This window comes from Aedes aegypti, unplaced genomic scaffold (assembly GCF_002204515.2).
Source record: "Aedes aegypti strain LVP_AGWG unplaced genomic scaffold, AaegL5.0 Primary Assembly AGWG_AaegL5_hic_scaff_1402_PBJ_arrow, whole genome shotgun sequence".
Lineage (NCBI taxonomy): Eukaryota > Metazoa > Arthropoda > Insecta > Diptera > Culicidae > Aedes > Aedes aegypti.
In genome coordinates this window covers 1-11,101 of record NW_018734837.1, presented here as the reverse complement: position 1 = coordinate 11,101, position 11,101 = coordinate 1, and the positions used below count along the sequence as shown (strand labels likewise).

The 11,101-nt window shown below is 35.8% G+C and overlaps 1 long non-coding RNA gene across 1 annotated transcript; it reads right to left on the bottom strand.

Annotated features, from left to right (window-relative positions):
• Positions 1-4,122: 4,122 nt before the first annotated feature.
• LOC110680446 lies at positions 4,123-4,628 on the bottom strand. The gene is made up of 2 exons (XR_002502881.1): positions 4,343-4,628; positions 4,123-4,275 (listed from the first exon to the last, which is right to left on the bottom strand). It is a non-coding gene; the product is annotated as an uncharacterized LOC110680446 (long non-coding RNA).
• Positions 4,629-11,101: the final 6,473 nt, after the last annotated feature.

The following is an 11,101-nucleotide window of genomic DNA, read 5'->3' as shown; positions in this document are numbered from 1 at the left end:
TTTATTTGAAACCTTCAAGTAGACATGTTGTCACGCTAAGAGGGGTTTCAATAAATTGGTCAGATGAAGTTAAGTATGTGACGGAGCGCATGAGACCGCATTGAAACACATCTCAAGAAAAATGAGGAGCATCAAAAAATCCCAAGTAACCATAAGCACTAATAAAAAGCCCTTAATCAGCATCAAAGATGCGTACATGCATTATAATAGCACCGCAAATGCTTACACATCTTATAACAGCACTTCCGCTGCTTAGAAACCCTATTACAGCATCATTAATGCTTCTAAGCTTGATGCATACAGGCATTACATAAGCACTATATTGGCTTTATATTCTAATACAGGGCATGTTTAAATGCCATTCAGTGTTTGACAGATACACCACGTGCTTTGTGTTTGCATATAGTGGTAAGAGGGAGTCAAACATAAATCTTCTCACTACTACAATTGCAGGTTTTATGACGGGGAAAAGTGATGGTTTAAATTGGTCACTTTTCTTTCCAATACTATTCATCTTATGTGACCGTAGGAGCAAAGGAGCAGGACAACAACTCAACAATACGGGTGTCGCAGGTTCGAGACGCAAAATGAGGAATTTCATCATCATAACGAGGATCAAAATGTGGCAATTGCAAGTCCTCAAAAGATGAAAACCACCAAAATGAATATATCTGATACGGAGAAGTACTATCTGTATCATTTATTACATTTTTTGCATACTACTAGAGGTTTCCGTTTTCATTCATTCATTTATTTAACTCGTGTACCAGTTGCTTGGCCGCATACGCGAAAGCTCTCTGGCTGCGTACGCGAAAGCACAAAATATTCGCCCTAAAAACCTGGCGAAAACAACTGACGTTTCTCACGTGGTCTTATATCAGCATTAGTTGTGCAGAGAAGCACGGTTATATCTTGGCACTATAATGGCACGCTATTTCGCCTTTTCTGGCATTATAATAGCATTATATGCGTATATAAAACTGACATGCATCAAATGATTACCCTATCCCAAGTAACCAGTAAGCACGATAACGCGGCACGGTAACAGCATTATATGTGCATATAGTACAAAGCACGCCATCTTACGGAAAGTATGGCAAAACATTTTGTTATATATTAGATACAAATACCTAATTACAGTGAAAATTTCATCCGTTTTAACACAAACAATTGTCCATTTAAAAAAATGAATAAATACAATAAGATTTTTTGTAGTAAATCTCACATAAACCATCTAAGCTTTTCTGTGAGGCAGCCCGTCAGGAATTTTGTCAAAAAGTTTCAGAATTTTCACGGTGAACTTTTGAACTTTGTAACAATAATTGAGTGAATTTTTCGAATTCAATTGAAGCTTTATCCTTAATCCTTAATCCTTAATTATCCAACAAAAAGTTTTCACAAAACTGTTTAGATAGAATATTGTTATGGAGTGATTCATAGAGTAATTAGTGAAAAACATCCCTAAAAATATTGAGGAATTCCTGGAGTAGCTTTGAACCAAATATGGATAGATTTATAGCTATTATATATGGAAGAATCCCTGAATTAACATTTGGAGAAAAAAATATTGAGAATTTAGTGAAACCAGAAAGAATATTGGATGGGATTTGTTAAGATTTTTTTTCGAGAAGAAATTTGCAAAGTCTTTTAGTAAATGTGTTGAAAAATGTCTTCTAAAAATCCCCAGAAGATTCGCTACTGCTGTTTAGAAAATATCTGGAATATACTTGGATGGATCTTTGGTGAATTTCTCGATAGAATCCTAGGACGACATTCCAGGGAAACATAACATAACTCTGCGGAATAATCCCTGTACAGTTTTTTCGGGTAATTTTGGAGTTTTTTTTTTGGGGTTTTATGAAAATAATATGAAAATTATGAAAAACAACTGAACGTATTTCGCTAGAAACATTATACGAATGTCTGAATTTTCAAAAATTTTCCTAACAAGGTATTTTTGAAGAAATTTTAAAATATTATTTTCGAAAGAGATTTTTCAAGGAATGCGGGGAGTTAGAATTATTTTTTAGATTAATCTAAAAGAGAGAAATCTGTGGAGATCTTTCTGAAAAATCACTAAGAATATTTTCTCAATGTAATCTTGTTTAATTGTTTAAGAAAATCTTGTGAAATATTAGAAGGAATCCGTAGAGTAACCTGGAAGCATCATTCCTGGATATTTTTTGCCGTGAATTTTTCAAGCAATCCTTGAAGAGTTTCTGATAGATAGAAACTTAGAAGAGATAGAAAAGAAACTTTAGGAAGAATCTCAAAGGTAAAGTTGGATAAAATGTTGGTGAAGAATTCTTGCTTGATGATCTTGAAGACGATTATGATGCTTATTTATTCATGATTATTCATGATAAAAAGATTAAAATTCGGAATTCCAAGCGATCTGTATCAATTCTTCGAGATTTTTTTTCCGTGAGATCAGAAAGCCTAAAGAAACTTCAGGAAAAAATTGTCGAATGATAACTATTAACCTCGGAAACGATTTCCCGCGGGGGAACTCAGTAAAAACTGGTAAAAGAATTCTTGGAAAATGCACTGGAAAAGTACGGAAATTATTCATGTTTTCATGAATCGCCGATACATGAAAAATTTGAATTAAAAAGGGATATTCCTTTTGAGTTCTTTGGAAGAATTCTTGAAGGATATATTTACTGAATTAGACAAAGAATGAATATTTTCCGCCGTGAAAATTTGAAATTAACAAGACAAAATCACAAACGAATAAAATCAATACAAATCTATGCAAACTACGAAATTTGTGAAAATCTTGATTATTGCGACCGACATTATTTCAGTAAACCAAGAATTTGCTGGGCCCCAGAAAAAATAATCCTAGCCAAAAAAATTTGTAATACATAAAAAAATTTAGAAAAAAATGAAGTATAACAGAGACAATTTTATAATAGATCTATAAGCAAAATATCTCGGTACGGTCTAAAAAAACTCAATTAATTGGAGGAATTGTAGAAACAAATCGTCGAACTTTTGAAAGGTTAAATGATACTTTTTAGTTTAATTTAAGCCCCTGCCCCTGTTCCTGCGCCAATGTCGATATTCCATAACACGATATATTCTATAACTCGATGGATTTTTCGGTCCTTCAAATTTCTATACACCATACTCTCCATAAGTCGTTATTTATATCATTCAATCTCCGCTAGTCGATGTCATGTGAGAGGCATGATTGACAACTCACGCATGAAAAATCTCAAGCGTGAGTTGTGAGAAATTGAGTTTTTCACAACACTGCTTGTTTGGAGGTGAGTACATAGTTTCAAGTTGCAATGGAAGTTTAAAAACATGAAAATTAAATCATTGATTGTCAGTGAATACAGATGTGATCATAGAAATATTTGCAAATACAGAAATTCGTTCCTTAAATTTTAGGACTTTTTGTGTCCGTATATTCCATACTCAATTCTATAAGTCGATGGTCCCTAGAATATCGAGTTATGGAGATTCGACTGTATTTGCATGCTATATTCTCAAACTAAAACAGTTGCTACATTCTGCCAAGCAGGTTAATTTAACACTAATTTTATACAATTATTTATTTGGTTTCTTGAATTTCGACAAATCATCACAGAATTAAATATTTTCAATGCATGAATCGAACACTAACCTATTTGTGATTTTTCTTGAAAATGTCATCAAAATCGATCGAACGATTGCGAAGTTACAGAATTTTGAAACTTCTATGTCGGCACCCAGTACTATGAAGGTTGAACATTATTGAAATCATAACTAATTCGGATAAAGACTTTGCTTTCTCAGCGAAGCTAACAATTCTTAAACATTATTTGATACAACTTGTCTCAGTATATCGCATAATATAATCATGATGTTTTACCGATTCCATTCAAAAAGAAATCGGAAACAGAAAAAATCATGGCATAGAAAATCAAGCAATATGAAAAAAATCGAAAAAGTAACGCCACTTCTGTAAACCGATGCTGTTATCAGCTTTATAGCCATGTCACTCATTGCGCTCTTCTGTCTGAGTGCCTCGGAATGGATGAAATGGAAGATTTCTACATATTTGTAAATAATGTCTTACCGGGTCGAAAGGTTACCGCTAGTGGAGGATGACGTCCGTGTTTCTTCATTATTGCCGTCTGAACAGACTGGTTCCATGAGCTCGAGCACAAAGCTATGGAATACTGGTGTCGTCTCGGTTTGCTCCTCCTGGAACCCCCCGTCCCTGACCAAGTCTTCCACTGTCAGTTTAGGTCCATCGGACATATGCTCGAAGTCGGCTAGTTCCTGGAGTTGAATTAAAAATCTAGTTAGTTTCGGTAAATAGTAGAAGATAATTCCACTTTCAGTGTACCTGTATCATTGCTAATACTTCAGCTAAATCTTCTTTCCTAGTTTTCCTAGCGATTATGGATGGTGAGGAAGCCATTTCAACTAACAATTTTCCTATACGTAGCTCTCTACTTGTCCGCAAACAGTCAACGACTGAAACGATTGAATCTTTGCTATTTCAGTGCAGCGCTAAAGTTGTAGGAGATAATAATTGCCATTATCAGAACGATTTGCACAATGTGTTTTATCTAATCAGTAAACGCTGAATGGAAGACGCTGGTTTCTTTTGTATATTATACCAATCCAGCCCCCAAGTTATTGGAATCAATTAAAGGCGAAAGGGGCCCAGATAGCCGTAGCGGTAAACGCGCAGCTATTCAGCAAGACCAAGCTGAGGGTCGTGGGTTCGAATCCCGCCGGTCGAGGATCTTTTCGGGTTGGAAACTTTCTCGACTTCCCAGGGCATAGAGTATCTTCGTACCTGCCACACGATATACGCATGCAAAAATGGTCATTGGCACAGTAAGCTCTCAGTTAATAACTGTGGAAGTGCTCATAAGAACACTAATCTGAGAAGCATGCTCTGTCCCAGTGGGGACGTAATGCCAGAAAGAAGAAGAAAGGCGAAATATTGAAACCAGATAACATTCATCATTGGTACATATTGTCCCATCTGACTGTACTTTTGTTGCTATGTGGAAAGAAACTCAAAAAGAGCTCTCAAATAATTTCCTAATATCTGTATACCATTTTGTATTCGTTTTAAATATTAACTAATTGTGAAATCTTTTTATTTGTGTGTAAGTCAACGAAATTAATTCATATCAAACTATTCAACTGCTGGGGATTCCATTAGGTCATGAGCATGAGAATTAGGCTGTCCCTTATTTTTTGAAAATGTTAAATGTTTCAAATTAGTCATTGTAAAGTGCTCGTTTTGGTAAAAATAATCAGGGTAAAATTTTAAGTCCGTACGTGGACGCTTAGTGGTCCCTCAACGGCCCTGAAGGTATCAGGTGTAGATGACATCGCAAAATCGAGCTCGCTGCTTCGCTGGCTAAATAAAAAACACTTAAAACATTTTCCTATACATCCTCAAAGCTTACAGAGAACAAAATACAGTATATAGTTATGAGCGATGGGTGTCAGTACTTGTTTTAAAAATATGAAACTTACAACATATGCATTTTCAAATTAAATTCTTAAGAACTATTCAAAAAATGATCAATGTTACCCCGGATTACGGTATATGAAAGAGTGTTGAGAGAAAAAAGATCAATTCGATTTGTAAATGGAAAGTTATGGTTATCCTTTCTTTAGGTGACCTTTCTTGTCCATTCTTACCCTGACATTGCTCTCTTGAAAAACTTTCCTTTCCTATCATCTCGATTGGACCATGATTTCTACATTTTTATCAAGTACGGTATTGGGTATTGTCCTGTACTGGAGTATTAGGTTCCTCCTGCGTATAAGGTTCAGATTATAAACTTTTTAATAACTAATCTATTACGAAATTGAATATGTTGTTTAAATTTCATTTGGAACTTAAATTGTACCTAGTCATTGGTTCATTCTTCGTGTGAATTTGAATTGGGGAAAGCCGTCTTTCATATGTAATAACGAGAAAATCCTAAATCATGATCCAACTTTCCAACCCACAACGACAGTAGGAAATATGTAGCAAACTGCTTATGTACTCTCGTGTCCGTTTTGCTTGATGGCTTACTTAAACCAACGCCATTTTGATTTTGAACGACTTCTTACGTACGCGGCAAATTACTTTGCCGCCGCCCATAACGAATGTGGTCGAGGTTAAAAATATACTTCCATCAGCAGCACTCTCTACTGCTGATGTTGATTTGAACCCTGCGCCTTCAGTAGTATCACGGTGTGTATGAAACCATTATTGACGAAAACATCTTCTTCTTAAATTTTATACGAGGGATTTAAAATTTATCGTGATTTGAAAATTTTGGGCTGCTATGGAAGGGTTATTCGCATGCTTCAAAATATTTTCTCATTACATCATTACCAATTTGTGGACCAACCAAGTAACCATCAAGTTTGCATCAAGCATTTCGTATGAAGTATCTTCGCTGTTAATTTGAAATCATTACGTCGTGGTAATGAACAGTTACAGTGCTTTATATATTTAACATTATTTCCATGAAGCTTGAGATAGGCGAAATTTTGCCTAAATTCAAATGCTAAGAACTTTACGAAAAACTAATGAAATTGGATGCATCCGAAAGCAGTCGACGACAAACTTGGCCTAGTTTCAGGAACTTGCTTGGTCATGCATATTGGACACCGGACACCGGAAATATTCCGGATTTTCTGAGGTCATGTCCAAATGGACATTTTTTCTGTCGCTTGTATTTTTGTGCGGTGTGAAGTTGTAGGGTAAATCGCCAAATGTTGAACGGTTAAGATAGACGTTTTAGTGTTACCGTAAAACGGGGTAACTTTGATAATGCGGGTAACTTTGATAGTGCGAGACCCACAACATATTAAACGAAATAACGAAGTTTCTGTTCATCAGTTAAACAAAACAAATGCATAAGTAAAGAGTATTAGTATGACACTTCATGTCAAAGCTATTTTCGTTGGAATCAAATGCATTTGAGGAATTATATGCAAATATCAACAAATTACAAGATTGTAGCATTTTTGAAACGCTCACAAACAATCTGTTCTACGATCACTATTTCATAAAGTCATAATGAGTTCGTCATTTATTCTTGACAGCCTAGTTATCATAGAACTTGAATATGATCTCAAATCTCGTAGCGAAAAGCATTTTCACAAACTGGGACCTTTTTTGTAATCTAAGTCAGAAATTTCCATATAGCGTTAAACGCCTAAAGGTATGCAACGCCCAATAAATGTTCCGTAATGCATTCAATTTTGTTCGATTTGTACTCCATTATCAATGTTACCCCAAAAAAGAAAACCGACTGAATTATTTGAAATATTATACATCCATTCAGAATAAATCTTTTGGGAATCTATCGACTGCAGTCGATAGTTAGGATACCAGTACTTGTTTTAAAAATATAAATTATAATTCTTTGAAACAGCATGCATAAACATTCAAGTTTTCTTCGAAAAATCTATCAAAGTTACCCCGTTTTACGGTATTTAATTTTTATGAAAATTCTGATAGAAAGGTTGCTAAAAAAGCATTCAACGCCGTAGACGATTGTTTAACATTATTTCTGTTGCATTTTTGTCACTACATTGTCCATTTTGAAATAAAAAAAAAATATACATTTAAAAAGATATTTCTATACCCAGTTGTTGAACACATACATAACCTATCTTAACCTAATTTTGAACGATTGTCGCTAAATGTTGACCGTTTTACTCCCGCAATCATTCAACTTGCAAGTTTGCGCTTCTCGTCGGTTGCGAGGACAGGATTAGGTCCGTGGAGCACTTTCCCTCACCACTCTGTTCTGAGACGGAAGTGAATCGTCCCCTTCGGCACTCCATAGACTTTAACGGTTTCACCTAATGTATATTACCTTCGAAATTACAACATCAATCGCGAGATTGAGGTTATACTCCTGATAAATCGGCAGCCGATGCGTAGTTTCAATCTTGATGTAAACAAACAAATGGTGATGACATTGATGCCATAGTTAAGATAGTGAAATTCGAAAAAAGATTCAGGATATAGTCAGGGATGCAATCGCGTTATTCACCATTGCAACAGACACCATTATATGATTTTTTTATGATAACTATTCAACAGATATTTAAAGCAATAAACAATACTATATTGTGTAACGCAATATTCCATTGCAATATGAGTGTTTGGTACGAAAATAAAATATCTGGCAATACTGCTGATGAAACCAAAACCTTCATGTTATGCTAGTATTCAACAAATGGAAAATGTACGTTAAACGAAAGTGCAATTGAAAATGTTTTTTTGTAATTAATAGATACAATTAAATTGTACGGATGTTTAGAAAATAACTAAAGTAGACTTTTACTAATTACTTTTAATATGCTATCGAGAAAAACGCGTTTAAAGATTTCAATACATTTAGGCCTCGTATTGACCAGGTTTGCGATAAATTAAAATACAATCATTACAGTAGTATGAAGAATAACGTGTTCATTAGAATCAAGAATTTTTATTATGAAAACAAGTAAATATAGCTACGGAATTCAAAATGGGCCTGTTATGTTTAGAAACACGGGATTTTTGGTGAATTTCTACGCATAACAGTCCCATTGATAGTACATAGTAACCAATTATGTGCTAAGTATACTGCTGTAGATGACCGTTCTTACGCATAGATTGTACCAAATGTAGAGGATGTATATTCGCAAGCCTATGTTGAGGCACTTAATGAAGGCTCAAGTGATACGTGCCAAACGGAGCCACATGTGGGGAAGTGAAGAAATACGATTTTATAAGTTTTCTGTATGTTTGATAATGAGAAAATGCATAAGTTAGTGAAAAAAAGAGTGGATGAGTAAGTTAGAGAGTTTATAAGATTCAGTAATTCCTATGTTGACTCTTTCAGCTGCAGGCTCGACAGAAATTCTGTAAATATTTAACTCAGAATTCACGACACAAATCTTCACACGATCTGACATTTCTTAGGACTTGGTTTGCAAAATCATGATATTTTATACATCGCAAATTAAGTTTTAGATCCACCAACATATTTGCCACTTGCACCGAAGCACCAGTTATCCGGAATAACCCAGTATGTGGCCAGGCAAGGATGGAAAAAATTCGTCTCTAGCGACAAACAACACGGTATTTGAACGGTCTAAGAGCGCCGTCGCTCTTGCAGCAGCATGATTTGAGCACTTCACTACACGTGCGTTTTACCGATACATGAAGCATCCGATGCATCGTTTGTCGTGGGACAAAAAGTTTGTCGGATGTTGTTACAAGTTGCGATCAACCCAAATCATGCCGTATTCGCGCTATTATTTTTCGCGCAGACCACGTGCAACTGATTTTAAAACAATAAATAGCATGTACAAAGGCAAATCACATAGGAAAACCGAAAAAAAATCCTCAAAATAATAAAACTTTGACTCGCGAACGATTAGTTGCTGGCGCACATTCAGAACGATGCATTATTCGGCGAGCGCAGTTTGTTGTGATTACTTAACGACAAAAGGTTAATCGTTGTTGCTATGATCGCACGATAAAGGCAACCGCGATGCATCATGGATTTTGTCATGATCACTAGATTTCCATCCTTGTGGCCAGGATATCCAAAACCTCTAGAACTATTCTTCTTTTGACTTGATTTGCAAATTCATGAAGTTTGATAGGTCTCAGAATCGCCAATATAATGGCCACTTCCTCTGGGGAACAGGGTTTCCAAAACAACCTGGCGTGTTATCAAGTCATCCAAAAACGTTTGAATCACTCTTCTTTAGTCTTGAATCGGGAATTTGTAAAGTTTGATGTAGCCAGCTAGGTTTTAGAACCCCCAATTTAGGGGCCTTTTCCCCCAGGGAACCACCCAGTGAACCACGTATCGTATAAGAATGTGCTCCCAAAATCACATATTCGTACGTCAAACATCAGAATTGCACAAGATGCCAAATTAAGCGTTATCAATGTCAACACAAGTTGTATATGAATCCCCAATACGATTCATAACCGACAATCTGTGTTGACAACAAAATATGTCGTGTATAGTGCAACGTAGAATCGCGTTAAGTTGTATAAACTTACGGATCATGTATCAATCCAGAAAGCAAAAATTACCACTTAAACTTGATATCTGCTGACGATGGGAACATTCCAGCATGTGGTCAAGTCATTCAAAAACGCTTTAACTATTTTAACCTTCATCCAGCCAACATACGTTTTCATGCTGAAAAACACACTAAAACCTGCATAACTTCTTTGTTTCTTGATGGCTTTTTAGAAGTTCCCGAAAAACTCTTCTAGTTTAAGGCCAGAATGTTTTGGAAATATGGTCCAGGTGGTTCCGGAGTTATTCCGGATTGTCTTGGGGCACCAAAATTGGCCACATCATCCCTGCAACGGATATCTCAGGATCCTTATGAGCTAGACGGTTGGTGTCTTCGGCAAAGTCGTTCAGTAGAACAAGGGCTACCTGGCACTGACAAAACGGTTTGGGAATTCGTCTGCTAGGTAGCGCTAGCAACATTTTTTCATGAATTTTCTATAACTCGAGATCCTGATGAGCTCGAAAGTTGGTATTTTCGGCAAAGTTGTTCAGTAGAATAAGGGCAACTTGGCAGTGAAAAATTTGTTTGGGTGCTAGGTGGCGGTAACAACATTTTTTGTTATAACTCAAGATTCTTATGAGATGGTGTTTTTGGCAAAGTTGTTCAGTTGAACGAGGGCAATCTATCAGTAAAAATTCTGTTTGTTAGTTGATCCGCTAGGTGGCGCTAGCAACATTTTTTTTAATTTTTTTTATAACTCAAGATTCTGATGAGCTATGATGATGGGGGCGATTTGTAAAACTGAATTTGGGGGGCGAAAAAGCTGGAAAGGAGGCGAAATAATAGTATGGGAGCAATTGAAAAGCAAAAATATACTGAACGTTTGTAAGAGACACTCATTTAATGGAAACATATACATCTGAAGAATAATTTATTTGTCACCTAACCTGCCCTTCCACGTTTACTTGTCCCATGTTTTATGTAAACCATGGGGTAAGACACTCATTAATATTGGTATTAATATATATTATTTTTATGATATCATCGAGATAGCCACGATACCTAAAGACATCTGACAGAAGTATCTTGAATTTAAGTC